This window comes from Aethalodelphis obliquidens, unplaced genomic scaffold, assembly GCF_003676395.1.
Source record: "Aethalodelphis obliquidens isolate GAN/ISIS:26980383/991018 unplaced genomic scaffold, ASM367639v1 scaffold19, whole genome shotgun sequence".
Classification (NCBI taxonomy): Eukaryota; Metazoa; Chordata; class Mammalia; order Artiodactyla; family Delphinidae; genus Aethalodelphis; species Aethalodelphis obliquidens.
This window is the reverse complement of record NW_020837963.1, coordinates 15,683,859-15,708,319: the sequence shown is the minus strand read 5'-3', so window position 1 is coordinate 15,708,319 and position 24,461 is coordinate 15,683,859. Positions and strand designations below refer to the sequence as shown.

Genomic DNA, 24,461 nt, shown 5'->3' with positions numbered 1-24,461 from the left:
CTCCCATGTTTCCCGAGACTTATATCCTCCGCAGGCAGAGGGGAGGGCTGGGGGCCAGGTGGACAGATCTCATTATGGCTCGTTCACATTCACTGAAGCCCAGGCACCTGAGGTCATTTCTCATCCCATTATCTAATATCCACATGACTCTGAGCACCAACTTCCTAGACCCCGTGTCCCATCTATCTTTACCTTCTGAAGCCCTTCATAATTGCTTTCTGAAAATCTCCAGTATCTCAGCGTCTGCTCTGATTCTTTCCTTCACCTTCCTGTTTTAATGGAAACTTGGCTCTTCCCTGTGCTTTACCATGAAGTCCTCTCAAGGGGTAGCTGTTTTCTTTCCCAAATACTACACCCCAGTAGATATGAAGGTGAGGTAGGTGTTGTCCTTGATTCCCATTGACATTCCCAGACCACGTGTTTGTCCTCCCTAAAAACATGCAGAATTGAATTTCTTATCTATACATTATCCCTCCTTAATGCATCTACTCCTGTCTTCAATCCATCGATCCTGCCCCCTTTTTCACAATCCTTCACCTACCTCATGTCTTCCTGTCCTTCTTTACCTAGCTTAAATCCTATCCTCAATCATTGTAATCACTCTCTTGCATACACTCTTATCTCCCTTGCCCTACGCTCACCTTGTTGCACCTGTTTGGTCAACTCCCTTGGCTAACCCTAACTCTTCCCCTGGTATGTTCTAGCACACAAGGAGTCAAGCATTGCTGGAGAAAATCACACACCATGTTCATAACCAGCTACCTTGGTGGGCCCTGAATGCTATCTGGCAGTATTATGCTGTATTTCCCTACTTCATTCATTCTTAACTCTGCTGGATGACTATATTCATATCTTGTCCTGTTTCCTCTCATTTTCACTCTGTAACAATGTATATACACTCTACTTTTTTTGCCAGTCCTATGAGATAACTGATCGTGGTCCCAGCTAAGCCTTGCCCTTCTTCTTGTGTACTAAGTATCATCCTCCCTTATCTACTCAAAGATATCCCTCCAGCAATTCTCATTGCTTTCTCCTGCACCGGTAATTCTTCCCCTCTCTGTTGAATAACTTCCACCAGCCTGTAACATACAATTATCTCTCCAATCTTAAAAAAATTTTAAATCTTCCCTCAACTCCACTTTCGTCTTTTGCTCCTTACCCCATTTCATTCTTTTCTTTCATGGAAAAACTCCTTGAATGGGATTTCTACACTTGCTGACTCCAGTGTCTCTCTTTTCCTTCTTTCTTGAAACCATTCCAATCAGGCCATCATTCTACCACCTCATTGAAATCACTCTTATCCAAAGTTGATCCTTGAAGATCACTGTTGGATGGTCTTCACATTGCTAAATCCAGAGGTGGAATCTCAGTCTCTATCTGACTTGATCTCAGAAGCATTTAGCACAGTGCATTACTCTCTTCTTGAAACTTTTTTTTCACTTGATTTCCCCAAAATTACACTCTCCTAATTTTTCTCATATCCTTCAGTTGTTCCTTCCCTGTCTTTTTTTTTTTTTTTTTCCTATTTTCTCCTTATCCTGCTAATGATGGAGTTGCTCTAGACTTAGTCCTTAGGCATCTCTTTCCTGTGTCTTTAGGTACCATATCCACTTGGACATCTAACAGACATTTTAAATTTAATCTGTCAAAGCTGGACTTTTGCTATTTCACCTTTTTTTTTCTGACCCTAACCTGCTCCTTCCACAGTATCAGTTAATGACTACCTTATTTTTCTACTTACTCAGACCAAAAATCTTGGAGTTATCTTTGCCTTCTCTTTTTCTCTCATACTCATTATTGAATCCATCAGCAAATTATACTGGCTCTATCTTCAAAGTATATCCAGTGACCCCTTGCCCTTGTTCATGACAACATTATCACTCACCAGGTGATGGCAACAGCCTCCTAACTGGTTTTCCTGACCCTCTGCAGAGCAGTCCTGGAGAAACATACAGCAGAGCATCATCTCTCTCCTTTGATGGAATCCCTCCAAGGGCTCTTCTCTTAGGAAGGATAAAAGCTGAAGACTGTGATGGCTTCAGGCTACTACATGGCCTGGCCCTGCCTTAGCTCTCTGATCGTTTCTCCCCTCACTCATTCACATCCAATATACTGGCCTTCTTGCTGCTTTTTTCTGTTGGCTAAGAAACCTAGAAATGGCACATAGTAAGCACCAAATAAATAAATGTCAGTTGAATCAGTCAGATAGAGCTTGAAATACATTGTTGCTTACCCAAACACGGACAACAAAGCGGTTATGAGTTTGGATTTCAATTCTGAACTACCTGTGCCCCAAACCTATGCTTTTTCCTGTGAATCATGCTGTGAATGATGCTGCTCTTACTTTTGGAGGAGGGCTCTGAGTTGATCACCTTAAAATAATTACCAAAAACAGATTTTCAGCTTTTAGGGTTCTTAGAAAACATTCTTTCCTGACTTTACATTTAAACCATAAAAAGGCAGAGTTATCAGATTATTTTTGAAAGTTTGTGTTAAATATTTTGACTCTTTAAGAGTCAAAGCATCCGCATAAGGCAAGGCCATGGTTGGCTTTTTTGTTTTTGTTTCTCGTATGGCAGACTTGAACTGTATCTTACCCCCTACAAACACAGCCAGCAATTATCTTGTGTATTACAACTTTTTCCTTAGAAAAGAATATAGGTTTCCTACCATTATTGAACCTGTTATAGATTTTGGTTCAAAGAAAACCTTTTGAACTTATAATAGGTTTTGAATTCATGAATCCTGAAATGAATTTATGGTTCTTGAATAACCTGTCCTAGAGCTGGAAAAAGGAGAGAGTGATCCGAGCACAGATAAGCACATTAACCACAGTTTCAACAAATAAGCACTGAGTCTTCCAACTGCTGCCATCTCAGAAAAGATTAGTCAGAGGGCTGCTTTTCAGTATTCATATTCATAAATTCTCCTTGGAATTAGAGGACATGGGGCTTTTTATAGTTAAACAGATTACATCCAAGCAAAGGGACACATATCACACAAGATGAGCATGTCTCTCAAAGACAGGGCGCATTTTCCTTCGGATCTAATTTTCTTTTCTTCTCTTCAATTTCCTCCCCCTTCTGCAATGACTTCCCAACAAAAGCAGCTTCCTTGGAGAGGCTGATTCGGAGTCCTAGCTGTGTTTTTAAGAGGGATAACTGGCCTTTTTCTGATCTTTCTTGAGGAAACTGCATTTCCATTTCTCCCACAGACTAATTCAAGATAAATGAATTTGCAACTTGAACGCAACTCATGCCCTTTGGAAGCTTCCTGGCTTCAATGCTGCCTGTTTTACAAGAACTACAGACTTTGGAGCTCTAGAGGGCATGAGCAGTAACAATGATGGCAGTGTGGTGGCTAGAGTATGAGACTCAAATGCAGATTCCAAAGCCACACAGTGGCTTCTAGGACTCTTCTTAGACCTCATTTCAGAGATGGCTTTGCAGACTGGAACTACCTGATATGGAATTATGTGTCAGGCTTACCCTCGCCTCACGCTGCAGGCAGAGGCAAACGGGGTAATGAATGGCTTCACTTTTCACTTTCATGTTTAATTGAATTAGATGATCAAGTTAATTGCTTGATTTGGGATCTTGTAAACACAGCCTGTTTATCCAAAAGGTATTTTAACTGCTTGACTGGCATTGACATTTGTAGCCTAAAGAAAAGAAGAAGAAAAAAAAACGAAAGAAAGAAAGACAGCTAGAAAGACATGATGCACATCAAAGGGAAACACATTTTTTTTTTAATTAAAGTAAAAAACCCACTGTAAACGCAACTATTTCTGTATTATTTGGCTAAATTCTTAGTATTCTCTGAGTCATTGTCCCCTCCAGTGACTTCAAAGTTAGGGGTCATAGTATCAACTGGGGTTGGGAGAGGGTTGTTAGGACACAGCTAGCTGGTTCTCACTCTTAGATTTCGGGGTGTGGTGGGGCTGGGATGGAGCCGAAGAATGTGCATTTCTGGTAAGTTCCGGGGAGTTGCTGATGCTAGTCTTGTGACCACCCTTTGAGAACCACTGATTTAATCCATTGTGCAAACTTTCTGCTTCCTGGGGTGTTTATTAGAAATTACTTGTAGGATGATATGCTTAAGTCTTTGAGAGACACAATAGTCCTCAATAATTTATAGGATGTATTTTAATCACAATTCATATTTGATATTTCACTAAAATCTGATCGACCTCAAAGGATATTTTAGAGGTGTGAAGCAGGAGACAGCATAGAATAAAGTAGTGTTTCCCAGACTTAAGAAATGTACGAATCCATTTAAGTTATTCGTATAATAATGCTAGTTTGTATTGAAAGAAACTGGGTGGAAGCTCATTATGCTATAAATCTATAATTTATATTTATATATAATATTAAAAATATAAATATATATACAATTGCATAATAAATTCTATAAATAAGCATAAATGTACATAATAATATAAAATTATATTTTAATATAATTTGAATTGAGTTGAATTCAAACAAAAGTGTAAAAAAGTTCAGGGCTTCCCTGGTGGCGCAGTGGTTGAGAGTCCGCCTGCCGATGCAGGGGACACGGGTTCGTGCCCCGGTCCGGGAAGATCCCACATGCCGCTGAGCGGCTGGGCCCGTGAGCCATGGCCGCTGAGCCTGCGCGTCCGGTTGCTCCCCAATGGGAGAGGCCCGCGTACCGCAAAAAAAAAAAAAAAAAAAAAAGTTCAAATTAGCAACCCTAACGCGTCTAGTGATGCTATTTTGAGGAAATTAAAGCAATATTTGCATTGTAACTATGGCAGGATCTTTCTTCAGCATATCTCATACCACTGTGAGTGTGTGGGGAGACCCACATTTTCCACCTTTTTAATTTTAACTTCTTAGAAATACTCATTCAGCCGGTGTAACATGCCATGATTTGGCCTTCCCTTCATTTCTTACATCGTTTACTTATTAGGTCTGCCTGTTTTTTTTTCTTTCCCTAATCTCTCAACAATTAGAATAGTATTATCTAGTGCCAAAGTAAGCATCCATTTATTCAAAAGTATTTGTATTTGTTTTGTGAGTGACTCCTCTTTCTTTTTCTTCTTCGAGGCACTGTTATAAATATGGGAGAAAAAAATCCCTGTGAGGAACCTGCCATCCGGGAGTGGGGGCCCAGTGTGGGGTGGAAGAAGTAAAAGACCAGACTGGAGAAGTAGACCATGTGTTCTCATAAAGTGAGTAAAGAGTGTAGATTTTCTTTGAAAAAAATCATTGGAAGATTTTGTTTAGGGGACTTAACATTATTTGACAAAGAATCTGTCTACTCCATGGAGAATGAGCTGTAAAGGGGGAGGATTGGAATGTAGACATGGACCTTAAAACCATGACAACACTTCATTTTAGCTTTTTCATCCAAGTGATGTACAACATACCAATGTGCTCATATTAACTTTTAAGATAATCATCAAAATTCAAACATACATAAATTTATCAGGTGTGTAGGGAGAATACAAGTTTTCTACCACATATGTATTATAAAACATTAAAAAATATCATGGAGAACTTGGAAGTCTCTCAGTATAGGCTCAGGGTTTGCGTAACATTCTGTTTTAGGAGAACCTGTAGTACAGGCTTTGAAGTCAGACCTGGTTTCGACACCGGTCAGGCCACTTAAGCAGTTGTTTAACCTTGCAGGGCCTCTTTCCTCCAAAATGGGACTAATAATGTTTCTAACTCGGAACTGTTGTGCTGTGTACATAGGGGTGTCAGGAGCATCAAGTTACTGCACTGAGCCTTGGGATAGTCACTTTGCATATATTTACATACATTTAAATAAAGGAGTCAAGAGAAAAATGTAACACAAAATAAGAGCAGGTTAAACACTTCAGAATCAAGAGGACCAGGGCAGTTATAATTATCGTAGGTAAGAAAAGAAAACCAGGAAATTAAGACTGGGTCAGGATGAAGGTGTCTTTTGTCAGTCTTGGCTTTCTCCTACTTATGCTTTTCAAGCATGCTATTGGGAAGAAACTCTCAGTAAGGGGCAAAAAAAGGCTTTCCAACTCTCTGAAAGGAATCAGTTTATTTCTCTGTAGCTATTTTGCTTTGTAGGTAAGGATAATTTTCATTCAAGGGGCTAATCCATTGTTCTGATTTCCATACTGAACTCCAGGTCAACCCCACAGTTGCGTCATCAGTGGACCACTGAACTCTTCCACTTGGTGGAATTATGATGGTAGTAGTTTCATAAGCATTTGTTAATATCTGTGCTGCTGACTTCCATTGCTTTTAAATTATGCCACAGTCCTAATGATTGTAATGTCATTCTCCTAAGAATGCTTAAAAGAGACATCTCCAGATAGCCCTGTGAGGTGGGAGCATCATAGTCAATTTTCAGAGGTAAGAGATGGGAAATGGGGTAAGAGAGGAGGTGAAATTGAATGTATATTCTAAATTCTTTTAATACTCTATATCTCTGATAAAACTTTTTAATAAAAAAGCTTTATTTTAAATACTATTGCAGAATATATATTTACAAAGAGTGAAACCAAGAATTCTTATTTTGTCCAAATGACACCAGGTCTGTTCAGTTGCTACACTGTCCTTGCAATTACTTTTGTGATGACAATGAATAAACTTAGCTCCTCCACCAAATATGCTTAAGGATAATTTCACACCCCAGTGCAAGGCAGCTGCTTCTGTCATGGCCAGTGTTTAACAGCTCAGAGCAAGAGCACATGACAGCATCAGAAAGGAAGCATAGTAGACTATTTCAATTTGAAACCATGGCATCAAGAATATTGTGTGTTATCTCCACATTCACACTTTTTTTCCCCCACTGAACAATTCCAAAGGGATAATTCTAAAGAAATCCTAGTTATGGTGTGTTTAGCGAAATATTTCTAATAACTTTTTAAATAAGTTGGGCTTATCAAGATCATGATACATTTTGCCTGGAGTCTTTTTCTCTTTTAATTTTTAAATTCAAGTATGTTTTGAGTGTGTTTTCATTTCATTTACACTTAGCCTACCAGACTGTAGTATTCCAAGAGTTATTTCATGTTGGAGAAGTTCTATACATTTTTTATAAGCCATGTTAAGCGTTTCTCTTTGAACCATAAAGTTGTATTTTTGCCATCTCTAAGTGGAAATCAGTCTGTAAAAATAACATAGAGTTCCCAAATACAAAATCACTAAGAGGGAAAAAAAATGTATTGCAAAATTTTTTGTCATCCAAGAAGATGATACCCATCTACAAAGAACCAAAGGGCGCTCCATTCTTTAATAATCTCCGGAGACAGATGGAATTTGTGGAAGGCTATCATCATAGCATTGAAGCAAACAACCAGTCACCTGATGGTTCTGTCAGAAGATCAATATAAAGTTACAAAAAAGGAGGGAGGGTGAAATTGCTATTCAGTATCATGCATACATTTCTCTTCCCCATCTAATTTTGTTGATGAAATCTTTCACTTTTGAGGTAGCATATATATTTTACATAAAGGGATTGAAATTCAGCAGCTAATTCAGTTTTTTAGTCCCCTCTTCTTTTCTTTCCTTTTATCCAAGAAACTAGCCACTGTTTCTTACTGATGCATTTAGATATTTTAAAGCCAAGGGTAACCTGGACAAGGGCTTATTTTCAGTATTTTCAAGGAACAAGCTTCTATCATTAGTGTATAGACCCAGAGCTTTGAATGATGGGGCTTAAAATTTTTCACTGATGAACATGTAGATTTTACAGTGGAGAAAGTGAACCTGCCTACTCTGATCTAGGACAGGCCTTGACAAATAAAAATCCAGAGAGTGCATCTACCATGGGAATGGGGGCAAGATAGGAAAGCGGGAAGGCAGAACGAGGCCTACTCACAGTCATAGAGGTCCTTTCAGTGGTGGTCAGATATGGTTTTTATTTTGGAAACTGCAGTCCATTCTTCAGAAATGTTCTTTAGACAAATCATATGCAAGAGTCATGGTTCTGGTTGTAGAAGGGGGATTGCAGGAAGGACAAAGGTCTTCCCTGTTGGCTTCTTTCATTTGCCCTTCAGTGACCCCTCCTAGCCAACCCCAGCATTCCTAAGGGTTAGTCTGACAACCACTGTGACGGATGCCAACTCTCTCATTTTACAGGTGAGGAAACCTAAGGCAACAGAAATGCAGCAATTTTTATCCATGTGACACTAATTAATATTTTTTGGCAGAAACTAAGTTATTTCCATTGCACTATGCCATAGGTTGACAAACTTTTTCTGTAAAGGGCCAGATAGGAAACATTTAGATTTTGTGGGCCATCTGGTCTGTGGGGATTCTTCGACTCTGCTGTTGTAGTGAGAAAACAGACATGACAACACATCACCAAATGGGTTGGTTGTGCTCTAATACAATATTATTTATGGAAACTGAAATTTGCATTTTATATATTTTTCATGTGTTCCAAAATATAATCTTACAGTCTTTTTAAAAAAATTCAAAAAAGTAAAGATCATTCTTGGCTCCTGGGACTATACAAAAATAGGTGTCATACTATATTTGGCTTACGGACCATAGTTTGTCAACCCCTGTACTATACCACCTCTTTATCCAACTTAAGTGGTACTTTTCATACACTACCTTAAAATAGTGTAGATTTTGGGGAGAGGGGTCCATGAAAGTGCCATTTTTTTCCCCATTGATGTTTTCCATCCAACCACTCTGCTGCCCTGGTCTGCTTATCCTTTGTATTTTCTCCTCCACCCACATCTTATTTCTCCATAGTTTTACCTGAGGGTTCAGAGCAGTTTATTGAAAAGTTTGGATTCTCATGACTATTTTGCCACTGAGCATGTGAATATACATTCAATAAAAATCAGAGCCAAACTTAGTTCGACTTCCTGTCCATATCCAATCCCTCCAATTTTCAGTGATGTTATTGAGTGAGAAGACCTGGTTTCCTGCCTTCTCAATTCTTATGATGTTGTTGAAAGATACACTCTACTTCATTTTCTCAGCTGTTGTTCTCCTCAGCTGGATTTTTCTAAAAGGATGAGGGTCAATAACAACAGAAGCAGCAACATTTATAATAAGACTAATTAAATAATAACTAACATCTTCCAGCAACCATTATGAGATACAATATAACATAATAGTTAAGGGTGTATAATCTATCTGCAGACCTTCTAGGATAATCCCAGCTCTGCCACTTCTATCTGTGTGATGTTGGGCAATTTATTTAAGTTGCCTCAACTTCAGTTTCTTCATATATAAAATGGTGATGACAATAGCAGTATATTCCTTATAGAGTTTCAGAACCAAATGATTTAACATATGTAAAATTCTTTAATCAGTGAGTGGTAAATGGTATGTGCTATAAATATAGCATTGTTCAGTGTGTTAAAATCTAGACCTTGTCTGTGTATATGATGAAAATAATATTTAAGAATTATTGACTGCTTACCATAGAAATCAGGCAGTACTCTAAAGTCTTTCTACACACTGAATGGTTTAATTTTTAAAATAATCCTCTGAGATAGATACTATTGAAATGTATTTAAAGATGAAGGAACTGAGATAAAGAGAAATTATTGCAGCTAGCCTAAGGTCACATACCTGGTAAATGGTCGAGTCATTCCTGAAAGCAAAATAATTAAGAGTGAATCCTGAACAGATGTAGGTTGAAAAGTTCATATGGTCCTATAACTGAAGTCCAAGTGTCAGGTGAATTCAGGTTTTGATAGTTCCTGGAATATTAATCTAAGAGGCATCTCTTGAAACCTAGAAGAGTGAATTTTAAAGAAAGACAAGAAAGTACTGCTTTACATAGTGGGCAGGAAACCCACGGAATTTATTGCCTCAAGAAGCTGTAGAGGCTTCTAGAAGCCCAACCTAACCATGTAAGATTATTTTTGGGGGGAGGAGGAAATCAGTGTATTTCCCCTGTCCTACATACTACTTGTTAGGTTAAAGAATGACAGTTTGAATAAAATATTAGACTGGTTTAGAATAGTAATTTTATATTATTTTTGCCTTAGTAAGTTTTATTTTCCATTTTTAAAAAAGTTTCTCTCCCTTGCTTACACTCTAATCAAATGGTGGCTCTCAGAACAGCAGGAGGTGGGAGGACACCTCTAAACACATTGGATCCCAGCGTAGCAGACTCTGGTGTATAACCCCAGATGGAAGCCTCTTTTCCCATCCTTGTCAAGAGCCAGCCTCGGAAGATTGACAGTTAACTCAGGGTCAGAAGGGATTGTTTTGAGAGCATCTACAAAAATTTAAACACCCCAGTGGGACAACTACAGGCATTTTAGACAATCATGAGTTTGAAATCTAGGGGCACATTAATATGTTATTTGGTTCAAAATGTTTCCTACTATGTTTTCTTGCAGTTTGTAAAGACTGAAACTTCAAAACATATTAATTAATAGCTGACAGTTTTACCAGCATGCAGTGGGAAGAAATGAACAAACAAAAACCAAAACAATTTTGGCTAAACAATTGTGTTGTTGAAAAATACTTTTTTCACCTTTAGGTATAAAGCATTTAATTATAGAGTTTTCAAATATTCCCAAGGGTTTACACATATTTCAGCCTACAAAAGCATAATTTCCTTCTTTTCCTCTTGTGCCTAGTTATCTTCTCCTTTACCATTAAAGTCGCGTAAAAATAATGTCTTGATATAATAATTGGTTGTGAATCAGTCATTTCAGTGAGTTATCTAGCTCCACAAACCTGCTTTCATTTTTTGGTTCCTACTTTAATAAATGATATCACTGGAGCTAGAAACCTCAGAATCAATTCAGAATTACCCATAGTCTACCAGATCCACACTGGCAAGTTGATCCTACCTTGGGAATACATATCTGATATCACCATAGCCGCTGAACTTACCAAGATCTTGATCATTACAGTAATTTTTTTTTAAAGTACTTTTTTCTCATAGAGAACATTATTCTTTTTAAATTTATTTATTTATTTTTGGCTGTGTTGGGTCTTCGTTTCTGTGCGAGGGCTTTCTCTAGTTGCGGCAAGCGGGGGCCACTCTTCATCACGGTGCGCGGGCCTCTCACTGTCGCGGCCTCTCTTGTTGCGGAGCACAGGCTCCAGACGTTCAGGCTCAGTAGTTGTGGCTCACGGGCCTAGTTGCTCCGTGGCATGTGGGATCTTCCCAGACCAGGGCTTGAACCCGTGTCCCCTGCATTGGCAGGCAGATTCTCAACCACTGTGCCACCAGGGAAGCCCCATTACAGTAATTTTTAAAGACAGCCTCCATGCCACTTCTTTTCAAAAGCCTTCTTTAAGCCCTGAGTAGAATTAGTTACTCCATCATCTGTATTTTTATAGCATATTAAAAAGAAATTAAAACAAAGCTATAAACAGTCATTGGAAATAGATAGGAGTTTGAATCTTAGCTCTGCCACTTACCATAAGCAGATGATTTAGCTTCTCTGAACCTCAAAGTATATCTGTAAAATATGGAACCAGGAGGTTTTTGTAAAGATGGAATGAGCTAGCATAGTGGTAAGCATATTTTCAGTGATCAATAAATATTAGTTTTCTTCCCAATATTCACTACAACCTCTGTCACCTATGTGTGATTGTGTGTATAAGTGTGTATCTTGTGTGAGCTCCTTGAAGACAGGAACCTTCCAGTACACAGTAAGTGTCAATAAACGTTTGTTGAATTAAGTCCTAAGTCTACATCTTTCCTTCAGTTATATTAACACTGTAGTCTCAATAAAATTATTTTTTTATTTAAATAGATAAGTTGAATGACTTACTTTATTAATTTTTATTATTTTACTTTCTTATTTTTTTCTCCAAGAATTTGATGGGAAAATCAATATGTGATTATCTGAGCTATATCAATTAAAATAATAAAAATGAAAACAATGAATAAAAACATTGAAAACAATAGCAGTAATAGGTTTCTTTTTTTAAGTCAGATGTTTGACATCATAGAAACTATATATATGTGAGTGTAACTATAAAAGTAAGTTTTTATAAGGATAGGTATTCCATATTTAAAAATATGGGCCTTAATGTTAAAATAATAGCTAAAAGCGCTAAGAGCCCAGATCCATTAATATTAGAAACAAGTGGTAGAATCTCATGTCAGGAACTAATGGCTCCATAATATAAGGAACATATTTTAATTGAAAGTAAAATCCATAGCCTATTTGCGATCAGTGCTTTAATGGTTGCCACCCAGGAATGGGAGGAGGAACAAGTGAAGAGAGCCCTTTCTGCACAATAGAACTTCTCCAGTCTAAGCCAGTTGACTTCAATAGGGCAAAGCTAACTTTACGTGTACTGTAAAGAGAATCCCATTTCTGAGAATGTGACCATGTCTCCCTTTCTCTAGTAGGTCCCCAACAAAAATATAGCTTCTTGAGGGCCAGTGTCATATTCTACCCTGTTGCTTACTGTGTCTTGGTCAGGCTGCATATTTCCTAACCTCCAATAGCTACCTAAAAATATTGTTTCTCTTTTGTGTCTTTTGGTTACTTCATCTTTACTGCATGAATGGGCCTCTTTCTCCCAGTGCCTGGACTTTATTAAACTAGCATCTCTCTCTCCCTCTAGTTGTCCATAGAATACTACACAGATGGCTGCATCCCTATAGGATTTCAGATTTCTAGGGGAAAGATACCAATTTGTGTCTCTTGTAAGCAAGAGCATCTTGTGATAATTTGTTATTCATTATGTATTTTGGCAACTTTTTATTTTGATACCATTTTTCACTTGCACAGAAGTTGCAAGAATAGTAAGAGGAATTCCTATATACCTTTTCCCCAGATTCAGCAGCAATTGTTTACTTTTTGTTCTGTTTGCTGTGTGTGTATTTACATATCTATATAGTCGATTAGGCATCTACATCTATATGTATGTGTGTATGTACATATGTATCTATCATTTATCGACCTATCGTGGAGTCTTGTTGTTTGTAGTAGCTATGTTCTATAAATCTTCCTTGAACACTGAATTAGTGAATACTGAATCTTTGCTCTTAGAAGAAATACAGGATTATACTCCTCTGAATCTCTGGTCACAACCAGTTTTAATCAAGTGATCAATACATAACTTTGTTTTGTGTGTTTCTGTTTAAAGACACCTTATTTAATATATAACTATAATAAATATTATTACTTAAAATATTTATTGATTTATTAACAGTATAATCAATAATGTCGATTCATTAACATTGAACGTTTGATCAAGAGCACTATAACTCATGTCTGAGAGAAGATTACTTAATGCACATATTTTCTCTGTAAGGCACATTATAGCCTTCTTGAACTTAGGATCACTAGACCACCACTTCTGCACTGCAATTGGGGGTCATTTTAAACATCAAAATCACCACCAAAAAGCAGAAAAATGCAGAAAAAGTGGCACTAAATAGACCTCGAAAAGGACATGTATTTACAACTTGAGGGCTGAAACAAGAAGGCCAAGTGTGTCCTTGTTCTGCCTCAACCGGGAACATGCAAGTCAGGAGACTTAAGTTTTTTGCTGTTCTGCCCGTGCCTATGAATGATTGGTAACGTACTGTGCGTATTGATTTTTGGGTTACAAATAAATATAAAGAGTAGGCAGATTCACAAAATCAGATTCTGTGAATAATGAGGATTACCCGCATATATATTTGACCCATATATTTATGTGTTCATATCTTTTTCTGAACCATATGAGAGTAAATTGGAGATGTATCTATTTACCCATAAATGTGTTTTTTCCTAGGAGCAAAGACATTCTCTTACAAAACCAGTACAGTGATCAAAGTCAGAAAATTTAATAGTGATAAAATACAATCTATATTCCATATTCATATTGTATCAACTGCCCCAGTAATGTCCTTTATAGATATTTTCTGTTCCCCCCAGGTCTAGAATTCAATGCAGGATTATGCATTTCCTTTAATTTTCACGTCTCTCATCTCCTTTAGTTTAGAACAGTTTCTTTTTATTTGGCGTTGATATTTTAAACAGTTATTTTGTAGAATGTTCCTCTATTTGGGCTTCTCTAGTGTTTCTTCATAATGAGATTGGCGTAATACATTTTAGTAGAACTGTCACAGAAGTGTGCTGTAATCATCTCAATGCATCATATCAGAGGTACATGCTATCGTGGTTTGTCCCTAGGGTAAGGTGGTGTCTGCCAGGTTTTTCTACTATTTTCCCTTTTAAATTAATAAGCAATTAATGGAGAGGAAGTTACTTGGAGACTATACAAATATCCTGTTTCTCAAACTTTTACCCACTAGTTTAAGCATCCTTGTATATTTATTGGTTCTACACTAAGGAAGAACTTCCCCATCTATTTATGTACTCTAATTTATTTATATCTAAATGAAGGTATGAATTTTTATTTTATTCAAAGGGATGTAAGCCATTTCAATCAATATTTATTTTAACATTCAAGTTGTCCAAAATTTGTCCAGTGGGATCCCTTTCAAACTGGCCTGTATTCTTTCAATATACCTCCAGCATTCCTTCAGCGCTTCCTTACTTTATGGTGCAGCAAGATGTTTAGGCTTTTCTTAAAAATATCCCTGCTTTCTTTTAGTGGAGAATGGTCCCGAGAAACCAAGATTTGGGTGCTAGGTATGTTCAGTGCTACTGATGGATCACTGCTTCTAAATCCCTTCATCAGAGAGCTAGGAAATATATGTGTGTAGGGGTACACGTGCACACACACTCACACATATATAGACATATCAGATACATAGACATCCGTATCTATATAAACACACATGTACATGTGTGCACACATAATACATATTATAGATTTGTATTTATTTCTCTCTTTGTGTGTGTATATGTTTATAGTTTTATACTAATATCTCTAGTTCCAGTCCAGCACTGCAGAGTGCATTCTAGTCATCCCTTTTTCCATATTTGTAACTCCTTCTCCAACAATGAGAAACCTAGCTTTCATTATCCTCAATACAGTTACACTTTTGTTCAAACTAGAGTATATGGAATACAGTTTTTAAATTCCTAACTCATACCACTGTGAAAAAAAAAGCAAACCTACAAACTGGAATTCAATAGCTATTTACAATGTTTTAGGTTAAATGTACATAGAATGAAATGCACACCTCTCAAATGTACAATTCAATAAGTTTTGATGAATGTACCAATACCTCTTGTTCTTTCTGAAGTAAATCTGTCATTCATATCATTGTTCCCCTGTGTGTAGTGCATCCTTTTTTTTCCTGGCTGCTTGCAGTTTGACTATGATAAGTTTGAGTGTGGTTTTCTTTGTATTCATAATGCTTGTGCTTTGCTGATCTTCTTCAAACTGTAAGTTTATGTTTCAGCAAATTTGAGAACTTTTCTGCCACTATTTCCCCAAATATTTTTCTGTCCCATTCTCTCTTTTCTCTTTTTCTGTGACTAATTACTCATATGTTAGACTGCTTGGTATTGTTCCTCATGTCATTGAGGATCTATCCTTTTTCTCTCCTTTTCAGATTAGATGGTTTCTACTGGTCTGTCTTCAGGTTCACTGATCCTATGTCTTCCAGATCCAATATTCTGCTAATCTCATCTACTGATTTTATTTATTATTACTGAGGTAAAATTGACATATAACATAATATTAGTTTCAGGTGTACAACATGATCATTCAGTACTTGTATACACTGTGAAGGGATCCCCACAATAAGTCTGTCTAGTTACCATCAGTCACCATACAAAGATACAATTTTATTTTATTTTTTTTTGCTTGTGAGGAGAACTTTCAGGGTTTATGCTCTTGGCAACTTTTAAATAAGCAATACAATAGTATTGACTATAATTTCCATGCTTACATACATCCCCATGACTTATTTATTTTATAACTAGAAGGTTGTACCTCTTGACCTATGTATTTCTCCTACCCCCATCCCCTTCCCTTCTGGCAACCACCAATCTGTTCTCTGTATCTATGAGTTTTGTTTTGTTTGTTCATTTTTTTTTTTTTAGATTGTATGTATAAGTGAAATCACATGGTATTTGTCTTCCTCTGTTTGATTTATTTCACTTAGTGTAATACCCTCAAGGTCCATCCATATTTTCACAGATGGCAAGATTTCCTTTTTAATGGCTAATATTCTATTTTTTATATATGCCGCATCTTCATTATCTGTTCATCTACTGAGAGGTGCTTGGGTTGCTTCCATATGTTGGCTATTGTAAATAATGCTGTGATGAACACAGGTGTGCATATATCTTTTTAAATTAATGTTTGTGTTTTTTTCAGATAAATACCCAGATGTGTAATTGCTAGACCATATGGTAGTTCTATTTTTTAATTTTTTGAGGAACCTCCATACTGTTTTTCGTAGTGCCTACACCAATTTACATTCTCACCAACAGTGCACAAGTGTTCTTGCCAACACCTGTTATTTCTTGCCAACACTTGTTATTTCTTGTCTTTTTTGAGAATAGCCATTCTAACAAGTGTGAGGTGATATCTCATTGTGATTTTGATTTGCATTTCCCTGATAATTAGTGATGTTGAGCATCTTTTCATGTGCCTGTTGGCCATCTGTATGTTTTCTTTGGAAAAATGTCTATTCAGATGCTCTGTCCATTTTTTAATTGGATTGTTTGTTTTTGCTATTGAGTTGTATGAATTCTTTGTGTATTTTGGACATTAATCCCTTATCATAAATATGATTTGGAAATATTTTCTCCCATTCAGTAAGTTGCCTTTACATTTTGTTGATGGTTTCTTTTGCTATGCAGAAACTTCTAGTTTGTGGTAGTCCCATATGTTTATTTTTGTTTTTGTTGCCTTTGCTTTTGGTATCAAATTCAAAAAATCATTGCCAAGACCTATGTCAAGGAGCTAACTGCCTATGTTTTCTTCCAGGAGTGTTATGGTTTCAGGTCTTATATTCATGTATTCAATCCATTTTGAGTTAATTTTTACGTATGGTGTAAGATAGTGGTCTAGTTTCATTTCTTTTGCATGTGGCTGTCCTCATCCACTAATTTTTAAAATTTCACATATTGTACTACTGGGTCTCCATTTTTTGTGGTTTTTATTTCTCTGATGAAATTCTCTATTTTTTTGCTCTATATTTTCCTCTGAGTCCTTGAACATATTTATAACAAAATAGCTCCTTTATATTCTGACCTCCCTGTATATTTCATTTGGTTCCTGATGGCTGATATCTCATTTCAGCATGAATCATAATTTTCTATGTTTTGTTTTATCTAGGAACTTTTGTTTTTAAACAGAAAATTGTGTATGAAACATTCTAGAGACTAAATTGTTATCTTCCCCTGGAGAATGTTTGTAATTGTTTTATCAGGAATTAATCTGCTTGGACTCAAACTCTAAAAGCTAGCTCCTTACAGATGGCGGCAGCTAAAAGCTGTAACAATCTGTCACTTTCTGTAAGACACTAAGGGGTCTCAGCTCTTCATAGATCAGGGGTCAACCAAGGCTTTGGGCAGATTTTAAATGCAGAACTTTGGACTTCCTCATGCTGTGGCTCTCTCTTTTCCAGGGTTTCCTTTAATAGATTCTAGGTACTATGACAGTCCTAAAACCAGGCCAGTAAGACCCATGCTTCTGCCTAAGGTCCAGACATCCCACACTGTGCAGAATGAGGACTTCCCTCACATGAAAAGTTGAATAAATGCAAAGTTACCAAGTTAATTTTTCTGTTTTAAAGGTAACTCTCTTCCAGTTTCTTGCTGTTTCTGGACTTGCTTTCTCTCATTTTTTCCAGTGTTTATGATTTTATCTGCAGGAGTTTTCATCCAATATCAGCTACTCTGCCATCACCAGAAGTAAAATTCCATTAACTTTTTCTTTTTCTTTTTTTTTTTTTTTGCGGTACACGGGCCTCTCACTGTCATGGCCTCTCCCGTTGCGGAGCACAGGCTCCGGACGCGCAGGCTCAGCGGCCATGGCTCGCGAGCCCAGCCGCTCCGCGGCATGTGGGATCTTCCCGGACCGGGGCACGAACCCGTGTGCCCTGTATCAGCAGGCGGATTCTCAACCACTGCGCCACCAGGGAAGCCCTCCATTAACTTTTAATGATGTACCATTTGTTGTTAAGAAAATTTTCGTGGTTTTATTGTATCATGAGGCAATGAAACACCTGAACAAATCAATATCTGGGCTGTGAGGCAGCTGCTTTCTCCTTCACTTCTTTGGGTTACTAGAGCAACTTGTCAGTAGATTAAAAAAAAAAGAAGACAACCTTTTGCATTACTTAAGTCTTTCCAAGGCGTGGGCTGGTACAACACAAACTTCTCCTGTCAGATGCAACCAGTCTAAGCGTTCAAACATCATGTGCAATGCCTCAGTAGCAGCAGCGCACCTGCCCACTCCCACGGTGGCCCTGCTCATTTGTGTATGATATTTGGAGCATCTGGAGGAGTGTGAATAGTATCAGGAAGAGGAGGGAGGAGGTCAGCCGAAATTGTGCAGGGCAAGCCTGAACATGTCATTGGTGCAAACCCAACCATCATTGATGTTCTTTAATGGGAACATCTGGTGGAACCCCATGACAGGGTCTTCATCGGCCTTGAGCTGGTCCACAACCATGCTGATGATGCAGCTATCTGGCCTGGGCTGATGGTCCTGTGCTGTGATGCTGTCCTGGATTTTCTGGAACGGAAGGCTAGACAATTTCTCCACGGTGGCAGGTTTCTCCTGGAATTGCTGTCCTTCCCAAGTAAGACATGTCGCTTCAGTATAACTTGTCGCGTCAATATGTGTGGTTGGGTTCTGTCGTTATCAAATAACTGGTAGTAATGTTGAATGAAGCTGGACCCAGTTTGCTCCCAAACTGGCTTGTCTCCCATTCTGGGGCGCCACCCCGCCTCGTTGAGACCCGAAGAGCTGGCACAATGGTGGCAGCAGTGGCGGCAACCCAGTGTGGTCTTCTCCCACCTTCCCTTGCCACCCCACTGCACTCTCTTGTTTTCATTTCTAAAAATAAGTCTTTCTTGTAGAAAATGTGGAAAATACAAAAAAAAAATAATAAATTGTATCACTATTATCCAGAAATAACCATTACTAACATTTTGAAATACTAAAGTTTTCCCTCTGCAATTTTTTCACACCCATGCACTCACACACACAAAATTGGTGTATATATGCTACTTTGTATGCTGATTTCTTCATTTATCATATCACGAATATTTCCATTTGATTACATATATTTTGTAATGACATTTTAATTATTAAATAATATGCTCTCATGTGGATGTACATTTATTTAACCATTATTGTTGACTACTTGGATTGATGCTAATTTTCACTCTGTTAAATAGGACTGGGAAACATACCTTATACATTAATCTTTTATAGCACGTTGTGTTATTTCATTAGGATTGATTTCCAGAAATAAGGGTGCTACGTCAAAGTATAAATATTTAAGAATTCTTTCTCTTCCTTGATTTTTAAAAAAAATCAATTTATACCTAAATTGGTTGCACATGAGAATTTTGATTCACAACTTCTATACATGCAGGCATTATTATAAAATATTTCCAATTTGACAAGGGAAAAGTGATAACTCACTGTAGGTTTAACTTGCGTTACTACTGAGATTGAACATTAAGTATGTTTATTGGCCATGTGTAATTATTTTCTGAACTATATATTTATGTATTTTACCAATTTTTCTATTTGGATGATGTTCTTATCTTATTGATTTGGAAGAGCTCTTTATGTCTTATTTACTAAGATCTACTACATGTCAGACACTGGGTGATTGAAATTTTGTGGTGAACAAATCATATATAGTTTCTGCCTCTTGAATCTTTTACACCAAGTGTTATATGAATTTTTGCCTATATCCATTAACTTTGGTCAAAAATATTTTTTATCAGAGCAATTCTTGAGTTTGGTAACAAATCAAGCAATATAGAAATACTAGTTCTACTTCCCTTCTCATTCCCAGACCCATTCTTCAGAAGCAGCCTCTTCTGGTGCTTGATGCTGTGGTTCAAGAAAACATGCTTGGTTTTCTCTTTCCTTCATTTAGAAATACTAGACAATATCTAATAACCTCTAATATGACAGGTGAAGATGTAAATCATTTGTACCTTTGTCTTTTTTCCCTTTTCTTAGAGTTTCAGATTTATACCATTTTTAGTTTTCTATTATTTTTGTGACTTAAAATAAGAACTTAAATCTGTATTTTTTGTTGTATCAAGTTTTAGAAGTATCATCTTATGCAATATGAAAATATTACCTTTTCTCCCTTTCTTCCCCATTCATGTTACATCTCAACATGAAATTAATTCTATTTTTTCTACACTCAAATGTTTAAAATTTTACCACATTTAATTTGCGTCCTATTTTATATTATTTTTTAATTTTTTCACTCATATCTTTGTGAGCATCCTGATTCTTAATTACAACTGCATAGTATTCTTTCGAACAGTTATTTTATAATAAGTGCCCTATATATAAACATTTACATTACTTCCAATCTTTTGCTATTGTAAGGTTATAATATATGAAATTATTAGTTTTGGATAAAAATAATGGAATATTGGCATTTTCACAAATATAAATCCAATACAAGAAGTGCTGTCTTTAGAATATATTTCCAGAAATGTAATTTTGATAACATTGCCAATTTTTCTTTTAAGGCTTGTACCATTTTGTATGAAGGTTTCTATTTCTCCCAGCTTTGATAACACTTTTTGCTCTAATTTTAGAATTTTGCCAAATTAAAAGGTGAAAAATGGCATCCAATTTTAGTTATAATTTGCATTTCTGTTACTATATATATGAATGAAGTTGCATCCTTTCATATTTTAAGGGCCCTTTTATATTTTTGTTTGCTGAACCATATTCACATCTTTTGAACTCTTTTTCTTTTTTTTGAAATATATTTGACATATAACATTGTGTTAATTTAAGGTGTATAACCTGTTGGTCTATACATTTATATATTGTGATAAGATTGCCATTGTAGAGATAGTTAGCACTTCTATCACATCATGTAATTATTTTTTGTAGTTGGAATAAGTAAGACCTAGTCTCTTAGCAAGTTTGAATATTATGATACGATATTGCTATCTATATTCAGTATACTTTGCATTAGATCTCTAGGACTTAATTACTACTAGTGGTAAGTTTGTACCCTTAAACAACATCTCTCTTGTTCCCGTACCTCCACACCCCCCGATAATCACCATTTTACTGTTTTTGCAAGTTTGGCTTTTCAGATTCCACATATAAGTGATAGCATACAGTATTTATGTTTCTCTGTCTGGCTTATGTCACTTAGCATAATGTCCTAAAGGTCCATCATGTTGTCATAAATTGAAAGATTTCCTTCTTTCTCATGGCTGAATAATATTCAATTGTATATGTACACCATATATATCTATTCATTCATCTGTTGATGGACACTTAGGTTGTTTTCATATCTTCGCTATTGTCAGTAATGCTGCAATAAACATGGGAGTGCATATGTCTCTATACCCAGATTGCTGAATTATATGACAAATCTGTTTTTGATTTTTTGAGGAATCTGCATACTGTTTTCCGGGCATTGCTGCTCCAATGTTATCTTGTATCCAGTCAGCTGGTGAGACATTTGATGCCAGATTGCCTCATTTTCCTTTGAAGGCAATTAGTTTATTCTAGAAAGAAGCTTTGGGGACCTTCTTTTTATTTGTACCATTTTGCAATTTCATGTACCAGGCCAGGGTTTTTTGTGTTTGTTTGATGACTCTTGTTTCTGTGTGTCTTCACTCTGAAGATGTATCCTCCTCCAGCTCTGGGAATTTCTTTTCTACTATAATTTTGACGTTCACCCCTTTCCATTTTCTTTTTTTTCTTTTTCTTTTTTTTTTTTTGCGGTATGCGGGCCTCTTACTGCCGCGGCCTCTCCCACTGTGGAGCACAGGCACCGGACGCGCAGGCTCAGCGGTCATGGCTCACGGGCCCAGCTGCTCCGCGGCATGTGGGATCTTCCGGGACCGGGGCACGAACCCGTGTACCCTGCATTGGCAGGCGGACCCCCCAACCACTGCGCCACCAGGGAAGCCCACCCCTTTCCATTTTCTTGCCCTCTCTTTCCAGAGTTCCTTCTGTCAGGACAATGTACAGCCCTGATGGGCCTTCTTTTCCTCATTTCCTCATTCATATTTTCTGACTCTTTATCCTTTTGTGCTCTGTATTCCAGGAGGTATCGTCAACCTTATTTTCCAGTCACTCTTCAATTTTACCATAGTATGTTTAATCTCTGAGAACTTTTTTTATCTTCTCTGATTGTTCTTTGTTCAGAGCTTTATAGTTTTGTTTTATAAATACAGTACTTTCTCTGATCACTCTGAACACATTCAGCGTTCTCAAAGTCCTTTTCTATTTCCTCAACCTCCCATAAAACCATTAAAAAAATTTTTTTTTCTTTCTCTTATAACCTGCTTGTTTTCTTCACATACCTGGCATTCCCTGTTTCTCCATTCACATTTAAGAAGGCTGTAAGTTCCATATGCTGCCAGGAAGGTAAGATGCTTTTCTAGATATTTTCTCTAAGGAGCTCTGTGTAGGGCTGCTTTGGTAGGTAGAGCTACGTGATCCAGGGGACAGGCCATAGACGGCATTCCCCAAGCCAGGGTCAACATCAATAGCATTTTATTCATTGGGAGAGGGAAGGGGGAAAGGATGCTTGCCATGAGAATCTGACTTTTGCCCAACACTGATTTTACTTCCTTTAGAGAATAGCCTTTGAGCATTTTACTGGGGGAATAATGCTGGCTGTTCGTCCTTTGCATTTGACTTTATGGGATAGGGAGTAAGATAAGAGTCCTGACTACTCTAATTGCTGTGTATGTCATTCATTAATTACTTTACTGTAAATATAACTATGTTCATGCTCAATTATCCTGTGTCATAGGGGTGCTTGTAATCTGGCTATGTATTTTAATATAATTGCTTTGAACCCTCTGAGCTCCATGGCTTATTTATGACTAGGTTCTGTTGACTTCATTATTTATGTACTTGTTTATTTACTTATTTATTTTGGTTCATTTTGTATTAATCCTCCCTCAGCCTTCTAAGTAGTTAGATATCTTTTACTTTACCTCTGTTAGTTATCTCTTTTTCCTCTTAGGGAACGTGTACTCTCTTTTTTCCCAAAACACCTAGCATCAATTCCCTCCTTTTTATTTTTATCTTAGATTTTTTTTAAACAATTCTGGCAGACTGCCTCTACTTAGAAGTTACCTTAATGACCCAATTTCAGCAATCCTTACAATTTAAATACTTTGGGCTTCATGGAAGGCTTAATTAAGTAAAAGAAAATTATGATGAAAATATAACCCAGAGGACACCAGAAGAAATGAGGAAATGGGTTTTAGACTCATCTACAGATCGTTCATCAACAAGTGATCCTTACTAGGATCCTCAAGATACAGAGACTCAAAATACCTTGAATTACAAAATAAAGCACGTCTACTAAATAATAATAGCAACAAAGGAAAACTGCTGACTCTATTTTTGCTAAAAGTCCTGCTCTTCTTTATTTCACATACGCACAGTGTGACACTTTTTGAAGCCTAACACCTTCTGACTGAGCCCCTTAGTTATTTTTCTCGTACTCTCCTTTTCTGGTTCCTTTGTCACATGTCCTTTGGTCCCTGGATGTTCCAGTGCTAATTCTCTTTATTACTTTTCTTTATTTTAGTCCAATTCTGAAATTTCTCTCAGCATCTGCTTCCCTCCTCCAGTAAAAGTGCCCCATTGGAACTCCTGATGGCTGTTCCATTGTATTCCTGTCTTAAGAATCTTCCTCTCCTTCATCTGGGTACTGTCTGCTCACTCAGAGGTCAGAAACTCCATGACTGAGCAAGAGTGTAAAGATCCAGATTCAAGGCACAATATCTGTTAATTCTCAACAATTAGTTCTAACCATTAGCTGATGGAACAAAATGAACAACAGCATTAGGACTCTGAATAGGATCATGTACTTGGCCCATGCAAAAGGATGTAATTTGGTGTACAAAATGTCGAGCACAAAAGTGGATGTAGAACAGAAGACGCTGAACAAGTTGTGCGATTTAATTAGCAATATAAATAGACAGAGGAGTGGCAGCAGTACAGCATCACTTATATGTGGCGATGAGAATTTCAGGCTACGCTGTCTGTGGCTGCCTCGCCAAGAACTATTTGTTAACATGGCTTGTACTGGTGTCGGACAACCAAAGGGCTCCTCTCAGCTGTCAATTTCTCTAATGAAGGAAGAGAAGAAGAACACGCTCTAGATTTCTGTATTGACTTTTCACGAACTACTGCAACCCTCCAGGTGCCAACCTATAAATACTTTTGAAAACAGGATTGAGAGTCTCTTTCATATTTGTTCTTTTAATCTGTTCATACCAATATCATCCAAATAAATAGAGCAAAACTTTGGTAACAAAGCATGCTTTTGACTGTAACAGTCTAAAATTTAATTTTATTATGTACCTTTATATAGTTTTGTATGGAAAGTTGGAGAGCATTGCCATGACTGATCAATATCTTGTCTCTCTGAAATGTTTGATTTATACA

General features: G+C 37.1%; 1 long non-coding RNA gene and 1 pseudogene across 1 annotated transcript in view; one reads left to right on the top strand and one right to left on the bottom strand.

The window, feature by feature from the left end:
• Positions 1-24,461, top strand: part of LOC113626804 (uncharacterized) — a 426,781-nt gene that overhangs the window by 36,674 nt on the left and 365,646 nt on the right. The window lies entirely within an intron of this gene.
• Positions 18,354-18,748, bottom strand: LOC113626803 (nuclear transport factor 2 pseudogene; annotated as a pseudogene).